This window comes from Heterodontus francisci, chromosome 39 (genome assembly GCF_036365525.1).
Source record: "Heterodontus francisci isolate sHetFra1 chromosome 39, sHetFra1.hap1, whole genome shotgun sequence".
Classification (NCBI taxonomy): Eukaryota; Metazoa; Chordata; class Chondrichthyes; order Heterodontiformes; family Heterodontidae; genus Heterodontus; species Heterodontus francisci.
In genome coordinates, this window is record NC_090409.1 from 13,113,594 (window position 1) to 13,126,418 (window position 12,825).

The following is a 12,825-nucleotide window of genomic DNA, read 5'->3' on the forward strand; positions in this document are numbered from 1 at the left end:
ATTAGTTTGAGGTGTTGCCTTAGTTTGAGCTGTTGCCTTAGTTTGAGGTGTGGCCTTTGTTTGAGGTGTAGCCTTAGTTTGAGGTTTTGCCTTAGTTTGAGGATTTGCCTTAATTTTGAGGATTTGCCTTCGTTTGAGGTTTTGCATTAGTTTTAGGGTTGCCTTTGTTTGAGGTGCTGCCTTTGTTTGAGATGCTGCCTCTGTTTGAGGTGCTGTCTTTGTTTGAGGTGTTGCCTTTATTTGAGGTGTTGCCTTAGTTTGAGGTGTTGCCTTAGTTTGAGGTGTTGCCTTAGTTTGAGGGTTTCCTTAGATTGAAGTGTTGCCTTATTTTGATGTGTTGCCTCAGTTTGATGTGTTGCCTTAGTTTGATGTGTTGCCTTAGTTTGAGGAGCTTCCTTAGTTTGAGGAGCTGCCTTAGTTTGAGGGGCTGCCTTAGTTTGAGGGGCTGCCTTAGTTTGAGGTGTTGCCTCAGTTTTAGTTGTTGCCTTTGTTAGAGGGTTTCATTAGTTTGAGATATAGCCTTAGTTTGAGGTGTCGCCTTAGTTTGAGGTGGAGCCTTAGTTTGAGGTGTTGCCTTAGTAGAGGGGTTGCCTTAGTTTGATGGGTTGCCTTAGTTTGATGGGTTGCCTTAATTTGAGGGGCTGCCTTAATTTGAGGGGTTGCATTAGTTTGACGGAATGGCTTAGTTTGTGGGGAAGCCTTAGTTTGAGGGGCTGCATTCGTCTGAGGGGCTGCAGTCGTCTGAGGGGCTGCAGTCGACTGAGGGGCTGCAGTCGTCTGAGGGGCAGCCTTAGTCTGAGGGGCTGCATCAGTCTGAGGGGCTGCATTAGTATGAGGGTCTGCATTACTTTGAGGGGCTGCATTAGTTTGAGTGTTTGTTTAGTTTGAGGGTTTGTTTAGTTTGAGGGATGCCTTAGTTTGAGTGTTGCCTTAGTTTGAGTGTTGCCTTAGTTTGAGTGTTGCCTTAGTTTGAGGCGTTGCATTAGTTTGAAGCGTTGCATTAGTTTGAGGCGTTGCCTTAGTTTGAGGGGCTGCCTTAGTTTGAGGGGCTGCCTGAGTTTGAGGGAGTGCCTGAGTTTGAGGCAGTGCCTTAGTTTGAGGGTTGCCCTAGTGTGAGAGTTGCCCCAGTTTGAGGGTCTGCCCCAGTTTGAGGGGCTGCCTTAGTTTGAGGTTTTGCCTTAGTTTGAGGTTTTGCCTTAGTTTGAGGGGTTGCTTCAGTTTGAGGCGTTGCATCAGTTTGAGGCGTTGCATCAGTTTGAGGGGCTGCCTTAGTTTGAGGGGCTGCCAGAGTTTGAGGGGCTGCCTGAGTTTGAGGGGCTGCCTAAGTTTGAGGGAGTGCATCAGTTTGAGGGAGTGCATCAGTTTGAGGGAATGCATCAGTTTGAGGGGCTGCCTTAGTTTGAGGGGCTGCCTTAGTTTGAGGGACTGCCTTAGTTTGAGGTGTTGCCTTAGTTTGAGGTGTTGCATTAGTTTGAGGGTTCCATTAGTTTGAGGGTTCCATTAGTTTGACGGTTGCCTTAGTTTGAAATGTTGCCATAGTTTGATGTGTTGCCTTAGTTAGAGGTGTTGCCTTAGTTTGATGTGTTGCATTATTTTGATGTGTTGCCTTAGTTTGAGGTGTTGCAGTAGTTTGAGGTGTTGTATTAGTTTGAGGTGTTGCATTAGTTTGAGGTGTTGCCTTAGTTTGAGGTGTTGCCTTAGTTTGAGGTGTTGCCTTTGTTTGAGGTGCAGCCTTAGTTTGAGGTTTTGCCTTAGTTTGAGGATTTGCCTTAATTTTGAGGATTTGCCTTAGTTTGAGGTTTTGCATTAGTTTTAGGGTTGCCTTTGTTTGAGGTGCTGCCTTTGTTTGAGATGCTGCCTCTGTTTGAGGTGCTGTCTTTGTTTGAGGTGTTGCCTTTATTTGAGGTGTTGCCTTAGTTTGAGGTGTTGCCTTAGTTTGAGGTGTTGCCTTAGTTTGATGGTTTCCTTAGATTGAAGTGTTGCCTTATTTTGATGTGTTGGCTCAGTTTGATGTGTTGCCTTAGTTTGATGTGTTGCCTTAGTTTGAGGAGCTGCCTGGTTTGAGGAGCTGCCTTAGTTTGAGGGGCTGCCTTAGTTTGAGGGGCTGCCTTAGTTTGAGGGGCTGCCTTAGTTTGAGGAGCGGCCTTCGTTTGAGGTGCTGCCTGAGTTTGAGGTGTTGCCTTTGATTGACGGTTTCCTTAGTTTGAGGTGTTGCATTAGTTTGAGGAGTTGCATTAGTTTGAGGAGTTGCATTAGTTTGAGGAGTTGCTTTAGTTTGAGGAGTTGCTTTAGTTTGAGCAGTTGCTTTAGTTTGAGGAGATGCTTTCGTTTGAGGTGTTGCTTCAATTTAAGGTGTTGCTTTAGTCTGAGGTGTTGCATTAGTTTGAGGTGTTGCATTAGTTTGAGGTGTTCCCTTAGTTAGTTTGAGGGTTGCCTTAGTTTGAGGGTTGCTTAGTTTGAGGGTTGCCTTAGTTTGAGGGTTCCCTTCATTTCTGGTGGTGCCTTATTTTGAGGGTTTACATAATTTGAGGTGTTGCCTTAGTTTTCGTGGGCTGTCTTAGTTTGAGGTGTTGCCTTAGTTTGAGGTGTTGCCTTAGTTTGAGGTGTTGCCTCAGTTTGAGCTGTTGCCTTTGATTGAGGTGTTGCCTTAGTTTGAGGTGTTGCCTTGGTTTGAGTTGTTGCCTTAGATTGAGTTGTTGCCTTTGATTGAGGGTTGCCTTAGTTTGAGGTGTTGCCTTAGTTTGAGGTGTTGCCTTAGTTTGAGGTGTTGCCTTTGATTGAGATGTTGCCTTAGTTTGAGGTGTTGCCTTAGTTTGAGCTGTTGCCTTAGTTTGAGGTGTTGCCTTAGTTTGAGGTGTTGCCTTAGTTTGAGGGTTTCATTAGTTTGAGGTTTAGCCTTAGTTTGAGGTGTTGCCTTAGTTTGAGGTGTTGCCTTAGTTTGAGGGTTGCATTAGTTTGAGGGTTGCATTAGTTTGAGGGTTGCATTAGTTTGAGTGTTGCATTAGTTTGAGGGTTGTATTCGTTTGACGGTTGCCTTAGTTTGAGGTGTTGCCTTAGTTTGAGGGTTTCATTAGTTTGAGGTTTCGCCTTAGTTTGAGGTGTTGCCTTAGTTTGAGGATTTTCTTAATTTGATGTCTTGCCTTATTTTAAGTGGGCTGTCTCTGTTTGAGGTGTTGCCTCAGTTTGAGGTCTTGCCTCAGTTTGAGGTGTTGCATTAGTTTGAGGTGTTGCCTTAGTTTGAGGGTTTTCTTAATTTGAGGTGTTGCCTTATTTTAAGTGGGCTGTCTTATTTCGAGGTGTTGCCTTAGTTTGAGGTGTTGCCTTAGTTTGAGGTGTTGCATTAGTTTGATGTGATGCCTTAGTTTGAGATGTTGCCTTAGTTTGAGGTGTTGCCTCAGTTTGAGGTGATGCCTTCGTTTTAGTTGTTGCATTTGTTTGAGGGTTTCATTAGTTTGAGGTGTAGCCTTAGTTTGAGGTGTAGCCTTAGTTTGAGGTGTTGCCTTAGTTTGAGGTGTTGCATTAGTTTGAGGGGCTACCTTATTTTGAGGGGCTATCTTAGTTTGAGGGGTTATCTTAGTTTGAGGGGCTGCCTCAGTTTGCGGGGCTGCTTTAGTTTGATGAACTGCGTTATTTTGAGATGTTGCCTTATTTTGAAGGGTTGTCTTAGTTCGAGGGTTTACTTCGTTTTAGATGTTGCAATAGTTTGAGGTGTTGCCTTAGTTTGAGGGTCTGCCTTCGTTTTAGGTGTAGCTTTATTTTGAAGGTTGCCTTTGTCTGAGGCACTGCATTAGTTTGAGGGGTTGCCTTAGATGGAGGGTCTGCCTTAATTTGAGGTGTTGCCTTAGTTTGAGGGGTTTCTCAATTTGAGGTGTTGCCTAAGTTTGAGGTGTTGCCTCAGTTTGATTTGTTGCCTTAGTTTGAGGTGTTGCCTTAGTTTGAGGTGTTGCCTTAGTTTGTGGGCTGCCTTAGTGTGAGGGGCTGCCTTCGTGTGAGGGGCTGCCTGAGTGTGAGGGGCTTCCTGAGTGTGAGGGGCTTCCTGAGTGTGAGGAGCTGCCTGAGTGTGAGGGGCTGCCTGAGTTTGCGGGGCTGTCTTAGTTTGCGGGGCTGCCTTATTTTGCGGGGCTGCCTTAGTTTGTGGGTCTGCCTTAGTTTGAGGGGCAGCCTTAGTTTGAGGGGCAGCCTTAGTTTGTGCGGCTGCCTCAGTTGGAGGGGTTGCCTTCGTTTGAGGGGTTGCCTTCGTTTGAGGGGTTGCCTTAGTTTGAAGTGATGCCTTTATATGAGGGGCTGCCTTAGTATGAGGGGCTGCCTTAGTATGAGGGGCAGCCTTAGTTTGTGGTGCTGCATTAATTTAAGGGATGCTTGAGTTTCAGGGCCTGCTTTAGTTTCAGGGCCTGCTTGAGTTTCAGGGCCTGCTTGAGTGTCAGGGGCTGCCTTAGTGAAAGGGGCTGCCTTAGTGAGAGGGGCTGTCTTAGTGAGAGGGGCTGCCTTAGTTTGAGGCGCTGCCTTAGTTAGAAGCGTTGCATTAGTTTGAGAATTGCCTTAGTTTGAGGGCCTGCCTTAGTTTGAGGGGCTGCTTTAGTTTGAGGGTTGCCTCACTTTGAGGGTTGCCTCACTTTGAGCGGCTGCCTTATTTTCAGGGTTGCCCCAGTTTGAGGGCCTGCCTTAGTTTGAGAAGTGCCTTAGTTTGAGGTCTGCCTTAGTTTGAGGTCTGCCTTAGTTTGAGGGTTGCCTAGTTTGAGGGGCTGCCTTTGTTTGAGCGGCTGCCTTAGTTTGAGGGGCTGCCTTCGTTTGAGGTGTTGCCTTAGTTTGTGGGGTTGCCTTAGTTTGAGGGGCTGCCTTCGTAGAGGGGTTGCCTTGGTTTGAGGGGTTGCCTTAGTTTGACGTAATGGCTTAGTTTGTGGGGAAGCCTTCGTTTGAGGGGCTGAATTAGTTTGAGGGGTTGCCTTAGTTTGAGGGGATGCCTTAGTTTGTGGGGCAGCCTTAGTTTGAGGGGCTGCATTAGTATGAGGGGCTGCATTAGTAGGAGGGGCTGTCTTACTTTGAGGGGCTGTCTTTCTTTGAGGGGCTGTCTTACTTTGAGGGGATGTCTTACTTTGAGCGGCTGTCTTAGTTTGAGGGGCTGCATTAGATTGAGGGTTACTTAGATTGATGTGCTACATTAATTTGGGGTGTTGCCTTTGTTTGAGGGGCTGCCTTAGTTTGAGGGGCTGCCTTAGTTTGAGGGGCTGCCTTAGTTTGAGGTGTTGCCTTAGTTTGTGGGCTGCCTTAGTGTGAGGCAGTGCCTCAAACTAATGCAACACCTCAAGCTAAGGCAGGCCCTCAAACTCACGCAACCATCAAACTCAGGCAACCATCAAACTAAGGCACCCCCTCAAACTAAGGCAACCCTCAAACTAAGGCAACTCCTTAAACTGAGGCAGGCCCTCAAACTGAGGCAACCCCTCAAACTAAGGCAACCCCTCAAACTAAGGCATCCACTCAAATTAAGGCAGCCCCTCAAACTCAGGCAACTCCTTAAACTAAGGGAGGCCCACAAACTAAGGCAGCCCCTCAAACTAAGGCAGCCCCACAAACGAAGGCAGCCCCTCAAACTAATGCAAACCTCAAACTAAGGCAACACCTCAAACTTATGCAACACCTCAAACTAAGGCAGTCCATCATACTAAGGCAACACTCAAACAAAGGCAGTTCCTCAACTAAGGCAGTGCCTCAAACTAAGGCAGTGCCTCAAACTGAGGCAACGCCTCAAACTAAGGCAACACCTCAAACTAATGCAACACCTCAAACTAATGCAACACCTCAAACGAAGGCAACACCTCAAAATAAGGCAACACCTCAAACTAAGGCATCCCCCAAACTAAGGCAACCCCCCAAACAAAGGCAACCCCCCAAACTAAGGCAAACTCCCAAACTAGGGCAACCCTCCAAAACTATGGCAACCCCCAAACTAAGGCAGGCCCCCAAACGAAGGCAACCCTCAAAATATGGCATCCCCTCAAAATAAGGCATCCCCTCAAAATAAGGTATCCTCTCAAAATAAGGTATCCCCTCAATCTAAGGCAATCCCTCAGTCTCAGGCAAACCCTCATATGAAGGCAACCCTCAATCTAAGGCAGTGCCTCAAACTGAGGCAGCACCTCAAACTAAGGCTACCATCAAACTAAGGCATCCACTCAAATTAAGGCAGCCCCTCAAACTCAGGCAACTCCTTAAACTAATGCAAACCTCAAACTAAGGCAACACCTCAAACTTATGCAACACCTCAAGCTAAGGCAGTCCCTCATACGAAGGCAACACTCAAACAAAGGCAGTGCCTCAACTAAGGCAGTGCCTCAAACTAAGGCAGTGCCTCAAACTGAGGCAACGCCTCAAACTAAGGCAACACCTCAAACTAATGCAACACCTCAAACTAATGCAACACCTCAAACTAAGGCAACACCTCAAAATAAGGCAACACCTCAAACTAAGGCATCCCCCAAACTAAGGCAACCCCCCAAACAAAGGCAACCCCCCCCAAACTAAGGCAACCCCCCAAACTAGGGCAACCCTCCAAAACTAAGGCAACCCCCCAAACTAAGGCAGGCCCCCAAACGAAGGCAACCCTCAAAATATGGCATCCCCTCAAAATAAGGCATCCCCTCAAAATAAGGTATCCTCTCAAAATAAGGTATCCCCTCAATCTAAGGCAATCCCTCAGTCTCAGGCAAACCCTCATATGAAGGCAACCCTCAATCTAAGGCAGTGCCTCAAACTAAGGCAGCACCTCAAGCTAAGGCTACACCTCAAACTAAGGCAACCCTCAAATTAGGGCAACACTCACACGAAGGCAACCCTCAAACTAGGGCAACCATCAAACTAGGGCAACCCTCAAACTAGGGCAACCCTCAAACTAAGGCGGCCCCTCAAACTAAGGCAGGCACTCAAACTAAGGCAGCCCCTCAAACTAATGCACTCCCTCAAACTAATGCACTCCCTCAAACTCAGGAAGCACCTCAAACTAAGGCAGCCCATCAAACTAAAACATTCCCTCAAACTAAGGCACTCCCTCAAACTAAGGCACTCCCTCAAACTCAGGCAGCCCCTCAAACTAAGGCAACGCCTCAAACTAAGGCATCCCCCAAACTATGGCAACCCCCCAAACAAATGCAACCCCCCCAAACTAAGGCAACCCCCCAAACTAAGGCAGCCCCCCCAAAACTAAGGCAACCCCCCAAACGATGGCAACCCTCAAAATATGGCATCCCCTCAAAATAAGGCATCCCTTCAAAATAAGTTATCCCCTCAAAATAAGGTATCCCCTCAATCTAAGGCAATCCCTCAGTCTCAGGCAATCCCTCATACTAAGGCAACCCTCAATCTAAGGCAGTGCCTCAAACTGAGGCAGCACCTCAAACTAAGGCTACACCTCAAACTAAGGCAACCCTCAAATTAGGGCAACACTCACACGAAGGCAAACCTCAAACTAGGGCAACCCTCAAACTAGGGCAACCATCAAACTAGGGCAACCCTCAAACTAAGGCGGCCCCTCAAACTAAGGCAGCCCCTCAAACTAAGGCAGCCCCTCAAACTAATGCACTCCCTCAAACTAATGCACTCCCTCAAACTCAGGATGCACCTCAAACTAAGGCAGCCCCTCAAACTAAGGCACTCCCTCAAACTAAGGCACTCCCTCAAACTAAGGCACTCCCTCAAACTCAGGCAGCCCCTGAAACTAAGGCAACGCCTCAGACTAATGCAACGCCTCAAACTAATGCAACGCCTCAAACTAAGGCCACACTCAAACTAAGGCAACGCTCAAACTAAGGCAACTACTCAAACTAATGCAATCCTCAAACGAATGCAACACCGCAAACGAAGGCAGGCTCACAAACTAAGCCAACACTCAAACGAAGGCAACCCCTCAAACTAAGGTAACCCTCAAACTCAGGCAGTGCCTCAAACTAATGCAACACCTCAAGCTAAGGCAGGCCCTCAAACTAATGCAACCATCAAACTCAGGCAACCATCAAAGTAAGGCACCCCCTCAAACTAAGGCAACCCTCAAACTAAGGCAACTCCTTAAACTGAGGCAGGCCCTCAAACTGAGGCAACCCCTCAAACTAAGGCAACCCCTGAAACTAAGGCATCCACTCAAATTAAGGCAGCCCCTCAAACTCAGGCAACTCCTGAGACTAAGGGAGGCCCACAAACTTAGGCAACCCTCAAACTAAGGCAACTCCTCAAAATAAGGCATCCACTCAAACTAAGGCAGCCCCTCAAACTAAGGCAGCCCCTCAAAATAAGTTATCCCCTCAATCTAAGGCAATCCCTCAGTCTCAGGCAATCCCTCATACTCAGGCAATCCCTCATACTAAGGCAATCCCTCATACTAAGGCAACCCTCAATCTAAGGCAGTGCCTCAAACTAAGGCAGCACCTCAAACTAAGGCTACACCTCAAACTAAGGCAACCCTCAAACTAGGGCAACCCTCAAACTAGGGTAACCATCAAACTAGGGCCACCCTCAAACTAGGGCAACCCACAAACTACGGCAACCCCTCAAACTAAGGCAGCCCCTCAAACTAAGGCAGCCCCTCAAAATAAGGCATCCCCTCAAAATAAGGCATCCCCTCAAAATAAGGTATCCCCTCAAAATAAGGTATCCCCTCAATCTGAGGCAATCCCTCAATCTCTGGCAATCCCGCATACTAAGGCAATCCCTCATACTAAGGCAACCCTCAATCTAAGGCCGTGCCTCAAACTAAGGCAGGCCCTCAAACTAAGACAACCCTCAAACTAAGGGGACCACCAAACTAAGGCAACCCCTCAAACTAAGGCAACCCATTAAAATAATGCCGGCCCTCAAACTAAGGGACGGGCTCAAACTAATGCAGCACCTCAAATTAAGGCAACCCTTCAAACTAAGGCAACTCTCAAACTAAGGCAATCCCTCAAACTAAGGCAATCCCTCAAACTAAGGCAATCACTCAAGCTAAGGCAATCCCTCAAACTAAGGCCATCCCTCAAACTAAGGCCATCCCTCAAACGAAGGCCTTCCCTCAAACTAAGGCCTTCCCTCAAACTAAGGCAACCCATCAAACTAAGGCAGACTCTCAAACAAAGGCAACCCCTCAAACTAAGGCAGACTCTCAAAATAAGGCAGCAGCTCAAACTAAGGCAACCCCACAAACTGAGGGAACCCCTCAAACGAAGGCAGAAGATCAAACTAAGGCAACCCCTCAAACTATAGCAACCCCTCAAACTAAGGCAACCCCTCAGACTTAGTCAACCCCTCCAACTAAGGCAGCGCTCCCTCAGTACTGAATCAACAATAATGCAACAATCCCTCTGTACTGACCTTCTGACAGTGCAGCACTCCCTCATTATTGACTCAACAACAGTGCAGCACTCCCTCAGTACTGACCGTCTCAGAGTGCTGCATTCCCTCAGTACCGATCTTCAGACAGGGCAGCGCTCGCTCAGTACTGACCCTCCATCAGTCTGGCACTCCACCAGTACTGACCATCCGACAGTATGTCACACCCTCAGTACTGACCCTCTGACAGTATAGCACTCCCTCAATACGAACCATCAATTAGGTTTTCGGTGACTGCAGCTCTGATAGCAACGGAAGTGCGGGAGCGGGCTGACTGCTGCGAAGTCAATTTCAGTGGAAGTTTAAAAGTGAATTCCCATTTGTTTTCGGAGGACCAGGGGACTGCAGGGTAAGTAAAAACTATATATTTGGGTGGTTTAAAATCTCTTTCTTTTAGTTTCGAAAACTGCTGCTTTGATAGTAACGGAGGTGCGGGAGCGGGCTTGTGGCTGCGAAGTCAATTTCAGTGTAAGTTTAAAAGTTAATTCCCTTTTGTTATCGGAAGACCAGGGTACTGCGGGGTAAGTAAAAACTATATATTTGGGTTGTGGCTGTACCCGAGACACTACATGTGTCGTGTCTCCCACCCACCCTCTTCCTCTAACCAAAAAAAAGGACTCTTGTGTGTTGATAAGGTAAGCGTTTTATTTAAGAAGTTCTGTCCGTTGGATTGCTAACCTAACAAGTTTTGCCTTTTTTTTGGTTTTTCAGAAGATATGTTGGGAATTTAGAATAGTGGGAATGGAGGTTAAGGCAGTTGTATGTTCCTCCTGCAGAATGTGGGAGGTAAGTGTCGACAAGAGTGTCCCTGCTGACTGCATCTGCGGGAAGTGCACCCAACTCCAGCTCCTCGAGAAACGCGTTTGGGAACTGGAGCTGGAGCTGGATGAACTTCAGATCATTCGGGAGATGGAGGAGGCTATTGAGAGGACTTATGGGGAGGTAGTCTCACCTCAGGTAAAAGAAGTAGGTAGATGGGTTACCGTCAGGGGAAGGAGAGGGAACCAGCAGGCAGTGCAGGGATCCCCTGTGGCCGTTTCCCTCAACAACAGGTATACCGTTTTGGATACTGTAGCGGGGGACGACTTACCAGGGGTAAGCAATGGGGTACAGATATCTGGCACAGAGTCTGTCCCTGTTGCTCAGAAGGGAAGGGGGAAGAGGAGCAGAGCATTAGTCATTGGGGACTCCATAGTTAGGGGAACAGATAGGAGGTTCTGTGGGAACGAGAGAGACTCACGGTTGGTATGTTGCCTCCCAGGTGCCAGGGTTCGTGATGTCTCGGATCGTGTTTTTGGGATCCTTAAGGGGGAGGGGGAGCAGCCCCAAGACCTGGTCCACATAGGCACCAACGACATGGGGAGGAAGAGAGAAGGGGATTTAAGACAGAAATTCAGGGAGTTAGGGTGGAAGCTTAGAGCGAGAACAAACAGAGTTGTTATCTCTGGGTTGTTGCCCGTGCCACGTGATAGCGAAGCGATAGCGAGGGAGAGAGAGAAGTTGAACACGTGGCTGCAGGGATGCTGCAGGAGGGAGGGTTTTGGTTTCCTGGATAATTGGAGCTCTTTCTGGGGTAAGTGGGACCTCTACAAACAGGATGGTCCTCACCTGAACCAGTGGGGTGCCAATATCCTGGGGGGGGGAGATTTGCGAGTGCTCTTCGGGGGGGTTTAAACTAATTCAGCAGGGGAATGGGAACCGAAATTGTCGTGCCAGTGTACAGGATGTTGAGAGTAGTGAGGTCAGGGATATGGTTAAAAGGATGCAAGAGGGCACTAGCAAGCAAGAACCTGGTTTAAAGTGTGTCTGCTTCAACACCAGGAGCATCCGGAATAAGGTGGGTGAGCTTGCAGCATGGGTTGGTACCTGGGATCTCGATGTTGTGGCTATTTCGGAGACATGGGTAGAGCAGGGGCAGGAATGGATGTTGCAGGTTCCGGGATTTAGATGTTTCAGTAAGAACAGAGAAGATGGTAAAAGAGGGGGAGGTGTGGCATTGTTAATCAACGAGAGTATTACAGCGACAGAAAGGACGTTTGAGGACTCGTCTACTGAGGTAGTATAGGCCGAGGTTAGAAACAGGAGAGGTTTGGTTACCCTGTTGGGAGTCTTTTATAGACCTCCAAACTGTTCCAGAAGATGGAGAGGAAAGGATAGCGATGATGATTCTCGACAGGGGTGAGAGTAACAGGGTAGTTGTTATGGGGGACTTTAACTTTCCAAATATTGACTGGAAATACTATAGTTCGAGTACTTTAGATGGGTCAGTTTTTGTCCAGTGTGTGCAGGAGGGTTTTCTGACACAGTATGTAGACAGGCCAACCAGGGGCGATGCCACATTGGATTTGGTACTGGGTAATGAACCCGTCCAGGTGTTAGATTTAGATGTAGGTGAGCACTTTGGTGATAGTGATCACAATTCGGTTAGGTTTACCTTCGCGATGGGCAGGGATACCGCAGGGCAAGAATTTTAGCTGGGGGAAAGGAAATTATGATGCGATCAGGCAAGATTTAGGATGCGTAGGATGGGGAATGAGACTGCAGGGGATGGGAACAATCGAAATGTGGAGGTTGTTCAAGGAGCAGCTACTGCGGGTCCTCGATAAGTATGTACCTGTGAGGCAGGGAGGAAGTTGTCGAGCGAGGGAGCCGTGGTTTACTAAGGAAGTTGAAGCGCTTGTCAAGAGGAAGAAGAAGGCTTATGTTAGGATGAGACGTGAAGGCTCAGTTAGGCCGCTTTAGAGCTACAAACTTGCCAGGAAGGATCGAAAGGGAGAGATAAGAAGAGCAAGGGGAGGACACGAGAAGTCATTGGCGGATAGGATCAGGGAAAACCCTAAAGCTTTCTATAGGTATATCAGGAATAAAAGAATGACTGGAGTTAGATTAGGGCCAATCAAGGACAGTAGTGGGAAGTTGTGTGTGGAATCAGAGGAGATAGGGGAAGTGTTAAATGAATATTTTGCGTCAGTATTTACAGTAGAGAAAGAAAATGTTGTTGAGGAGAATACTGAGATTCAGGCTACTAGGCTAGATGGGATTGAGGTTCACAAGGAGGAGGTGTTAGCAATTTTGGAAAGTGTGAAAATAGATAGGTCCCCTGGGCCAGATGGGATTTATCCTAGGATTCTCTGGGAAGCTGGGGAGGAGATTGCAGAGCCTTTGTCCTTGAGTTTTATGACGTCATTGTCGACAGGAAAAGTGCCGGAAGACTGGAGGATAGCAAATGTTGTCCCCTTGTTCAAGAAGAGGAGTAGAGACAGTCCTGGTAATTATAGACTTGTGAGCCTGACTTCGGTTGTGGGTAAAATGTTGGAAAAGGTTACAAGAGACAGGATTTATAATCATCTTGAAAAGAATAATTTCATTAGCGATAGTCAGCACGGTTTTGTGAAGGGTAGGTCGTGCCTCCCAAACCTTATTGAGTTTTTCGAGAAGGTGACCAAACAGGTGGATGAGGGTAAAGCAGTG